At 49.2% G+C, this 11,377-nt stretch overlaps 1 pseudogene; it reads left to right on the top strand.

Annotated features, from left to right (window-relative positions):
• The first annotated feature begins 376 nt into the window (after positions 1 to 376).
• Positions 377 to 1,343, top strand: LOC119945067 (annotated as a pseudogene).
• Positions 1,344 to 11,377: the final 10,034 nt, after the last annotated feature.

The following is an 11,377-nucleotide window of genomic DNA, read 5'->3' as shown; positions in this document are numbered from 1 at the left end:
CCCAATATCATCCTGCTTCTACAAAGTTCGAAGCTTGGTGCTTCCAATAGAATGGAAGCTCCTTGTGGGTAGTGATCATATATACTAATACCGTGTCCTCTGTAGGTACTAAATAAATATAATTTATTGACTTAGTCCTATTACTTCACCCAAAACGTCTTCCCTCCCTCTTCCTGTTCGGGGACTCGACATCATTTCCCAGAAAGGTTCAGTGTCTTCACGGTGAACTAAAAAATCATTTTGAATTCAATAACTGTCTCCTCTCCATAGAGAATCAATAACAAGTGTCCTGTCAATTCTTTCACTCATTCAATCAATGAGCTCTTACTTTAGCTATTCCCTCATCACATGCAGAAAGTCAGAGCTTCCCCTCAAAATGCCCAACGTCTCCACGGGGAGGGAATTCCTTCTGCTGGGATTCTCAGAGATCCGGGAGCTGCAGCTCGCCCACTTCCTGCTGTTCCTCTTGGTCTACCTGGCGGCCCTGACGGGGAATCTCCTCATCGTCTCCATCACCACCCTCGACCGGCGCCTCCACACTCCCATGTACTTCTTCCTCAGGCACCTGTCTGTCCTCGACCTCTCCCTCATCTCTGTCACCCTCCCCAAGTCTGTCGTCATCTCCCTGACCGATCATAGATCCATCTCTCTCCTGGGCTGTGTCGTCCAGATCTTCCTCGTGGTCATTTTGGTCACGTCAGAGGTGGTTGTCCTCACGGCGATATCCTACGACCGCTATGCCGCCATATGCCGCCCCCTGCGCTATAAGCTCATCACGACCAACGCCGCATGTGGAAAGATGGCGGCCGCCTCCTGGCTCAGCGGCGTGCTGTTTGGGGCCTTGTATACAACTTCGACTTTCTCCCTGAGCTTCTGTGGGTCCAACACAGTCCAGCAGCTCTTCTCTGACGTCCCCTCCCTGCTGAAGATCTCCTGCTCCGAGGACCACGTTGTCATCAATGTGAGCGTCACCAGTGGGGTAGCTTTAGGTGTTGTCTGCTTCATCTCCATCGTCGTCTCCTACGTGCGCATCTTCCAGGCCATGCTGAGGATGCCGGCTACCGAGAGCCGGGCCAAAGCCTTCTCCACCTTTATGCCCCACCTCGCCGTCTTCACTGTCTTCCTCTTTACGGCCGTCATCTCTTACCTCAAGCCCGTTTCAGACTGCCCCTCGACCTTGGACCTGCTAGTGTCTGCATTCTACACCGTGGTTTCCCCCTACCCTGAACCCCCTCATCTACAGCCTGAGGAACCGGGATCTGAAGGCCGCACTTGGCAGAGTCCTAAAGGGGAGATTCCTCCTCCCTCCTCTAAGGGACAAAATTTATGTTTCCCTTTCCTGACTATCCCATTCCTCATCAGGGTTATAACCGTCGGGGTATCCATACAAAGAGCTGTCCAAAGAGAAAGTCCCGCGCCCGAGGATTTGTCAATGTCTGGGGCAGAGGCTGATAAGATATGTGTGACTGTAACCCTCATGTGGGCAGGGATTGTCTCACTTTATTCTGAATTGTACTCTCCAAGCGCTTGGTGCAGTGCTCTGCACATGGTAAGCACTCAATAAACATTCTTGAATGAATGAATGAATGGCATGTAACTGTTTGGGCGTCATCGCGTCTTAGTGGAATGAGCATGTGACTGGGAGTCATGACATTTGAAAGGTCTGTCCTGCTCTGCCACCGGCCTGCTGTATGACCTTGGTCCAGCCACGTATCCTCTTTGGGGTTTTCTGTAAAATCGGGAATTAATATGTGCTCTCTCTTTCTCTTACAATCTAAACCTCTGAAGGTTATACGGGAGAAGGGGCGCAAACATGAAAACCGTCCCACACATTTGACTGCCTGTTTAGTGGTTTTGATGCCTGTCTCCCCCTTCTAGACTGTGAGCCCGCTGTTACCAGGGATTATCTCTGTTGCTGAATTGCACTTTCCAACGGCGAAGTACAGTGTTCGTCACAAAGTCAAATAAATACGATTCAATGAATAAATCCGATCAATTCCTTGCGTCGAATCCATTCGTTCATTCATCCATCCACCAGACCATCCATCCGTCCATCTGTCTGTCTGTTCACCTGTCTGTCCATCCATCCATCCATCCATCCATCCATCCATCCATCCATCCATCCACCCATCAATCCACAATGATAATAATAGTGGTATTTGTTAAGCGCTTAATAAGTGCAAGGTGCTTTATGCGCTGTACTAAGCGCTGGGGGGAAACAAGCTAATCAGGTTTTACACTGTCCCTTCCCCACGTGGGAGCTTTCAGTCTCAATCCCCATTTTACAGATGAGATAACTGAGGTCCAGAGAAGTGAAGTGCCTTGTCCAAGGTCACACAGCAGACAATCCATCCATCCATCTACACACCCACCCATCCATCCATCCCTCCATCCAGCAATCCATCCATGAATCCATTTATCAATCCATCCATCCATCAATCAATGGTATTTGTTGAATGCATCCTGGGTGTAAAGAACTTTAGTGAACGCTTCAGGTAAATCAAAATAAATTTAACATCATCCCTGCTTTCCACGAGTTTAGAATCTAATAGGCCCGGCCGGCCCGACCCGCCCCTATCCGCCCCCGGACCCGCAGCGCCCTCCGGCGGCTGCCGGCGACGAAGCCGTCTGCCTGCAGGTCGGGCCCAGCCTGTTCTACACCGGCCGCGCCCAGCCCAGCCCGCACCCTCCATTCCTCTGCTGCTAATCTCCTCGTCGTGCCTCGTTCTCGCCTGTCAATCGATCAATCAATCGTATTTATTGAGCGCTTACTGTGTGCAGAGCACTGTACTAAGCGCTTGGGAAGTACAAGCTGGAAACATATAGAGACAGTCCCTACCCAACAGTGGGCTCACAGTCTAGAGGGGGAGACAGAGTACAAAACCAAACATACTAACAAAATAAAATAAATAGAATAGATAGGTACAAGTAAAATATATAAATAAATAGAGTAATAAATATGTACAAGCATATATACATATATACAGGTGCTGTGGGGAAGGGAAGGAGGTAAGATGGGGGGATGGAGAGGGGGACGAGGGGGAAAGGAAGGAAGGGGCTCAGTCTGGGAACGCCTCCTGAAGGAGATGAGCACTCAGTAGGGCATTGAAAGGAGGAAGAGAGCTAGCTTGGCGGATGGGCAGAGGGAGGGCATTCCAGGCCCGGGGGAGGACGTGGGCCGGGGGTCGATGGCGGGACAGGCGAGAAAGAGGCACGGTGAGGAGATTAGCGGCAGAGGAGCGGAGGGTGCGGGGTGGCCTGTAGAAGGAGAGAAGGGAGGTGAGGTAGGAGGGGGCGAGGTGATGGAGAGTCTTGAAGCCGAGGGTGAGGAATTTCTGCCTGATGCGCAGATTGATTGGTAGCCCCTGGAGATTTTTGAGGAGGGGAGTAACATGCCCAGAGCGTTTCTGGGCAAAGATAATCCGGGCATCGGCGTGAAGTATGGATTGAAGTGGGGAGAGACATGAGGTTGGAAGATCAGAGAGAAGGCTGATGCAGTAGTCCAGACGGGATAGGATAAGAGCTTGAACGAGCAATGTAGCGGTTTGGATGGAGAGGAAAGGGCAGATCTTGGCAATGTTGCGGAGCTGAGAACGGTAGGTTTTGGTGACGGCTTGGATGTGAGGGGTGAATGAGAGAGCGAAGTCAAGGATGACACCAGGGTTGCGGGCTTGTGAGACGGGAAGGATGGTAGTGCCGTCAACAGAGATGGGAAAGTCAGGGAGAGGGCAGGGTTATGGAGGGAAGACAAGGAGTTCAGTCTTGGACATGTTGAGTTTTAGGTGGCGGGAAGACATCCAGATGGAGATGTCCTGAAGTCAGGAGGAGATGCGAGCCTGGAGAGAGGGGGAGAGAGCAGGGGCAGAGATGTAGATCTGGGTGTCTTCAGCGTAGAGATGATAGTTGATGCCGTGGGAGCGAATGAGGTCACCAAGGGACTGAGTGTAGATCGAGAACAGAAGGGGACTAAGCACTGAACCTTGGGGAACCCCCACAGTAAGGGGATGTGGGGGGGGGGAGGAGCCTGCAAAAGAGACTGAGAATGAACGACCGGAGAGATAAGAGGAGAACCAGGAGAGGACGGAGTCTGTGAAGCCAAGGTCGGATAGCGTGTTGAGGAGAAGGGAGTGGTCCACAGTGTCGAAGGCAGCTGAGAGGTCTAGGAGGATTAGAACAGACTATAAGCCGTTGGATTTGGCAAGCAGGAGGTCATTGGTGACCTTTGAGAGGGCAGTTTCCTTGGAATGTACGGGACGGATGTCAGACTGGAGAGGGTCGAGGAGAAAGTTGGTGTTGAGGAATTCGAGGCAGCGCATGTAGACAACTCGTTCAAGGAGTTTGGAAAGCAATGGTAGGAGGGATATGGGGCGATAACTAGAAGGTGAGGTGGGGTCAAAAGAGGGTTTATTTAGGATGGGAGAGACATGGGCATGTTTGAAGGTAGAGGGGAAGGAACCAGTGGAGATTGAGCGGTTGAAAATGGAAATTAAGGCGGGGAGAAGGGATGGAGGGAGAGATTTCATGAGATGAGAGGGAATGGGGTCGGAAGCACAGGTGGCCGGAGTAGCACTTGAGAGGAGGGAGGGGAGCTCCTCTGAGGATACTGCTAGGAATGATGGGAAAGTACCAGACAGTGTTGAGAGCCAGGGCGTTGGAGAAGGCGGGGGGAATGACTTTGGGGAGGTTGGACATGATGGATTTAATTTTATTAATGAAGTAGGAGGCCAGATCGTTGGGGGTGAGGGAAGGAGGAGGGGGAAGAACCGGGGGCCTGAGAAGGGAGTTGAATGTACGGAAGAGCTGACGGGGATGATGGGCATGGGTGTCAATGTGGGAGGAGAAATAGTTTTGTCTGGCAGAGGAGAGGGCTGAGTTAAGGCAGGAAATGATAAACTTTAGGATAAAGATTTAGATAAAGGATAAACTGTCCCGCCGTCGCCCCCGGCCCATGTCCTCCCCCTGGCCTGGAATGCCCTCCCTCAGCATATTCGTCAAGCTAGCTCTCTTCCTCCCTTCAAAACCCTACTGAGAGCTCACCTCCTCCATGAGACCTTTCCAGGCTTAGCTCACTCTCCCTCTCCCTCTCCTCCCCCTCCCCATCCCCCCACCCTACCTCCTTCCTCTCCCCACAACACCTGTATATATGTTTGTACGTATTTATTGCTCTATTTATTTATTCATTTTATTTGTACATATTTATTCTATTTATTTTATTTTGTTAATGTGTTTTGTTTTGTTCTCTGTCTCCCCCTTCTAGACTCTGAGCCCACTGTTGGGTAGGGACCGTCTCTATATGTTGCCAACTTGTACTTCCCAAGCGCTTAGTACAGTGCTCTGCACACAGTAAGCGCTCAATAAATACGATTGAATGAATGAATGAATAAATAACAGGGGAGATAGACACAGAATTAGCTAATGAGAGGATGAAGAAGAGAATGGAAAAAATGATAAATAGATGACTATATGCTTAAAGAGTACATTTTATAAAAGCCACTATGTACAAAGCTATAATGTTGGGTGTGAGTGCAAAAATAGAGAAGTTGTCTAAGATACTGATTGGCAGTGGGAGAAGAAAGATGAGTAGTGCGAGGCATCCTGGAAGTGGTGGGATGACGGAAGGGCTTTGAAGGTGGTGAAAGCTGTGCTCCGATGGACTGGAAGCGGGGAGGAGGAAATGTGGGCTGACAGGTTGTTTCTCCATTTTCCATCCCTGAAATATTTTGGAAGGGGACAGGGACATTCAGAGGAGAAAATGTACTGGCTGCTTCACCCCAGTTTGGTACAGCGTCTCAGCTCTGAGATAGAAGAGGGCAAACCCTAGGTTACAGCCTATTCCTTCTGAAACCAGATTTTCCCGTTGTGTCCACCCAGCCAGTATCAATGTTTCCTTTCCCGTTCTCAGAACTCCTCAGTCCCTCCCAAACTAATAATAATAATAATAATAATAATAATAATTGCATTCGTTATATACTTACTATGTGCCAAGCACTGTTCAAAGCGCTGGGGTAGATGCAACATAATCAGGTTGTTTCACCTGCGGTTCACACTCTTAATGTCCATTTTCCAGATGAGGTAACTGAGGCACAGGGACGTTAAGTGGCTTGCCCAAGGTCACAGGGCAGACAAGTTGCCCGACCCGAAATTAGAAGCCATGTCCTCCGACTCTCAGGCCTGTGCTCTTGCCACTAAGCTATGCCTCTTCTCATGCTGCTTCTCTGGGTTGATACTCCAACCCAGCCCGGGGGAAGGTTTTAGGACGAATTTAGAGTCATTTCTCGTTCTTTCTAGAATTGCAATCAGAAGAAGTCAGAAAATACAACTGATTAAATGACCGATTGATTGTTTGAGGTCATGAACAAAATGAAACGCAGGAAAGCAGCGTGGCCTGTTCGATAGAGCATGGACCTGGAAGTCAGAATGACCTGGGTTCTAATCTCGGCTTTGCTATCTTTCTGCTGTGTGACCTTGGGCAAGTTACTGGGCTTCAGTTACCTCATCTGTAAAATGGGGATTGAGACTGTGAGCTCCATGTGGGACAAGGACTAGGTCCAACCTGATTAGCTTGTATCGAAATCCAGGTCTTAATACAATGCCTGGCACATAGTAAGCGCTTAACAGGTACCACTGAAGAAAGAAAGAAAAACCTGAAACCCCCACCTGTTAATCCAGATGGTCACTAACAGACGGAACAGTTAGGATGCTGTTGTCATGGAACGCTGCAGACAAGTGCCATCACCGGATCTTCATCCGTCTGGGGTCTCAAATAATTTGGGGACGAAGCGCCGTGCTCTGGTCCTCCGGGACACCCCTCGGAGCAGCGGCGGCTTTATCTAAGGGGATGAGGGTCCTGTCTGGAAATCAAGTCTCAGTGTTCGCGGGAGAGCAGAGAGGGGCTGACAGCTTCTCGCTGTCCTTCCGTGGCCACTGCATCCAGTTGTCCGAGGAGAAAGGGGGGACCAGCACAGCCCAGAGAGGGTCAGTGTAACCCCAGCCCCACGCTGGCTCGTTGAGAGTGACCGGGGGTGGGGAGGGACATGGAGGGACCATCAGGCACTTCGAGTTGAGTGTGAGGGTCACTCTGGGAAGATGATCAAACCAGAGGCCCGGGGTGGAGTTCGAACCATGGCTGCGTAGACAAGCAAAAAGAAAACATTTGCCCCTACGGCAGCCTCCTGGTCCCCTCCATCCACCTCCCAAACCACGGCTACCCTGGCTGCCGGGCTAGGACGTTATGAAATGGCGTCATCCCTGTGCCATGGTAACTTCAACCATCAACTCAACCCTCCGGACAGGGACAAGGCGGTATGACTGAGACTGCACCAGTCAGATGCTTCATCACCAATTCCTCCTCACAGGACCTCCCCTCCAATCTTGGGAGGATGCAAGAAAGAGGCAATGTGGCCTAGTGGATAGAGCATGGGCAGGGAGTCAGGGGACTTGGGTTCTAATAAAGGCTCCCCCTCTTTTCATTTTTTAATGGTACTTGTTATGTGCTTACTATATGTCAAACATTGCTCTAAGCACTGCATATGTTAATCAGGTTGAAATTATCCCTGTACCTCACGGGGCTCACAGTTTCAGTAGGAGGGAGAAGAGGAGAACTGGGTCACAGAGAAGATACGTGACTTGCCCAAGGTCACATAGCAAGCAATTGGAAGAGCTGGAAATGGAGCCCAGGCCCATGTTCTTTCCACTGGGCCAGGCTGATTCTCTCCTAGGTGATTTGGGGGCATGTCACTTTGCTTTTCTGTGCCTCAGTTCCCTCATTTGTAAGATGAGGACTGAGACTGTGAGCCTTATGTGGGACGGGGACTGTGACCCACCCAATTTTCTTGTATTCACCTCAGAGCTTAATACAGTGCCTGGCATTTAATGGGAGCTTAAGAAATACCATAAAAAGCGAGGTAAAATGCATGATTCTCATTGACTTCCCAATCTTACAGGCCATATAGGCAAAATGTCATTTACAACTGGGAGGAGAAAAGAATGGAACAATGGCTTTGTGGATGAGAAACAGCGTGGCTTAGTGGAAAGAGCACGGACATGGGAGTCAGAGGTCGTGGGTTCTAATCCCAGCTCCGCAACCTGTCAACTGTGTGACTTCGGTAAAGTCACTTACCTTCTCTGGGCCTCGTTACATCATCCGTAAGAAGGGTATTAAGGCTTTGAGCCCCAGGTGGGACAAACCGATTGCCTTCTATCTCTCCCAGTGAATTGACCAGTGCTTGGCACATAGTAAGTGCTTAACAAATAATATCATTATTATCATTATTATTATTATTAGGGCTTGATAATCCCTATTGTGTGCACAGCGCTATTCTAAGTGCTGAGGAGAGTACCCTATGAAAGAGTTGGTAGACATGCTCCCTGCCCAGAAGGACCTCACCGTCTAGGGGGGAAGCAGACATTAATCAGTCAACCAATAGGAGACATTTATTGAGTGCTTACTGTGTGCAGAGCACTGTACTGAATGCTTGGAGGAATACAGTGTAAACGAGATGGTAGACATGTTTCCTCATGGAGTAATTAACCTACCTTTATCAGCAATATACAGAGAGTCTGCTGATGCATTAAGTCTGGAGATGGTCACTGACAGATGGTGGGAAGAAGTGAATTAGCTAAATCCTCCTTGAGAAGGTGGAATTCCAGAGGATTTTTGAGGGTGGCACATCCTAGGGCTGCGGAACTGAAAAGTATTGATTTCCAGGCTAAAGGAAGGGTGGGAGCTAGAGGTGGGAGGAGGAAGCGTCGAAAGCGAGTCATAGTAAGAAGGTTCTTTTTTGAGGGTTGGTTGAAGAAAGCGGATAATGAGGAGGAGAGTTAGAACGGATGTATGGCACTAAAGCCACTGATATCAACCCAACTTCAATCCGTAGTTCCTCTAGACTGTAAGCTAATTGTGGTCAGGGGCTGTGTCTGTTTATTATTCTATTGTACTCTCCCCACCATTTACTACAGTGCTCTGCACACAGTAAGCGCTTCATAAATATAACGGAACAAATTCATTTTCCACTATACGGGAGCTGCTACACTAAGAGTACCTGTGTTTTAAGCTGTGTTTGTTTGTGTGTGTATGTGTGTGAATGCCACGTATTGGGCAGTGGAAGCAGTGAACAAGTTCAGGCAGTGGGGAGGGTTGAATACGAAGATAGAAAAAGATCTCCCTCAAGAATGTAAACTCGATGTGGGCAGGGAATGTCTACCAACACTGTTGGGGTGGTGGAGGGGAGACAGTCTCAGTAATTCCCTTTAAATCGACCAAAATAATGTAAAGTTCTGGATCTTTCCTCATCCCGGCTGGGTATGAAACTCAAATATCATTTTGAATTCAATAACTGTCTCTTTTCCATAGAGAATGTCTAGCAAATGTCCTGTCAGTTTCTTCCTTCATCCCATAAATGGACTCCAACTTTTGCTCTTCCCTCATCCACTGCAGAAAGTCAATGCTGCCTCCCAAAAATGCCCAACGTCTCCACGGTGACTGGATTCCTCCTGCTGGCTTTCTCGGAGGTGAGCAGGATGCAGCTGGTGCACTCCGCGCTGTTCCTTCAGGTCTACCTGCGGCCCTGAAAGGGAATCTCCTCATCGTCGCCGTCACTGCCCTCGACTGGTGCTTCCAGACCCTCGTGTACTTCTTCCTCAGGTACCTGTCCGTACTCGACCTCTGCTACATCTCCGTCATCGTCCCAAAATCCATCCACAATTCCCTGCCCAACACGAAATTCATCTCCTTCCATCGCTTTGGAGCGCAGGTTAGTCTGGTCGTTTTCTTTGGAGATGCAGAATATTTTGTCCTCACAGTGATGTCCTCTGACCGCTATGCCGCCATCTGTCGCCTCCTGCTATATGACGTCATCACGAACAGAACGGCCTTTGGAAAGATGGCAGCCGCCTCCTGGCTCAGCAGGGTGCTATTTGGGGGCCTTTGTCTTTCTCCCTGAGCTTCTGTGGGTCCAACATCGTCCAGAGGTTCTTCTGTGACGTCCCCTCCCTGCTGAAGATCTCCTGCTCCGGGAACCATGTCGCTATCTATGTGAACGTCACCAGTAGGGTAGCTTTGGGTGTCGTCTGCTTCGTCTCTATTGTCGCCTCCTACGTAAGCATCTTCCGGGTCGTGCTGAGAATGACTGCCACCGAGGGCCGGGACAAAGCCTTCACCACCTGCTTGCTTCACCTCGCTACCTCTTCCTCTCTACGGCCTTCATCTCCTACCTCAAGCCAGTGCCTGACTCCACCTCAGTCCTGGAGCTCCCGTGTCCGTGCTCTTCGATGTGGTGCTCCCCGCCCTGAACCCCGTCATCTACAGCCTGAGGAACCGGGACATGAAGGCTTCTATGGGGAAAATCTTAAAAGGGAAATTCTTAATCCCTCCTCTATGGGACAAAATGTCTGCTTCCTTTCACTGATTATCCAATCCCTCATCAGCTAGCCTACAAATGCAAAGAGAGTGTACAGCGACTGAGGATTTGCCAGTGTCTATAAGGGAGGCTGATAAGCCGTGTGTGACTGACAATGCATGGTTTGGGGGGCATCAAGGCCTAATGGAATGAGTATGTGCCTGGGAGTTGTAAGACTTGAAATGTTTGCCCAGTTCTGCCACTGGCCTGCTGGATGCTCTTGGTCCAGCACCTTAACCTCTCTGGACCTCCCTGTAAATCAGGATTCAGCATGTGCCCTCTCTTTCTCTTACCGTCTGAGCCCCTGTGGACGGGGAAATATGTCTGTTCTGATTATTCTGTTTCTGCTCCAGCATTTGGCAGTCATTTGCTAGTAAATTGTTAATAAACTCAATAATTATAATGTTGATACAACTAATAATGATAAAAACAAGTGTTATATGAATTCTAAGATGACTCCTGGTTGTTATGAAAATCGAAAAATAGCTCAGTGACAAGGGGGAAGGGAAGCAACCATGGGAATTCCCCTGCCCACTTTTGACTGGTCATATCCTTGCCTCCCAACCATCCATCAATCCAATCATCCATCCATCCAATCATCCATCCATCCATCCATCCATCCATCCATCCATCCATCCATCCATCCATCTATCCGTCCATCCATCCATAGTACTTATTGACCACATCCTCGGTACAAACCACTGTAGTAAGCTCTCAGGAGAGTCAAAAAGAGAGCACGGAAGGACCTGGATTCCAATACCGGCTCCACCACTTTTCTGCTGTGTGACCATGGGCAAATCACTTCATATTTCTGAGCTTCAGTTACCAAACCCGTAAAGTGTTGATTAAGACTGTGAGCTCCCTGTGGGGCAGGAACCTGTCTGACCCAATTTTCTTGTATCCACTCCAGCACTTAGTATAGTGCCTGGAATATTATAAACTCTTATCAAATTCCACAATTATCATTATTGATATTATAA

The sequence above is a fragment of the Tachyglossus aculeatus genome, chromosome 24, assembly GCF_015852505.1.
Source record: "Tachyglossus aculeatus isolate mTacAcu1 chromosome 24, mTacAcu1.pri, whole genome shotgun sequence".
Lineage (NCBI taxonomy): Eukaryota > Metazoa > Chordata > Mammalia > Monotremata > Tachyglossidae > Tachyglossus > Tachyglossus aculeatus.
The sequence above is the reverse complement of the archived record's forward strand: the minus strand, read 5'-3'. Positions and strand labels throughout refer to the sequence as shown.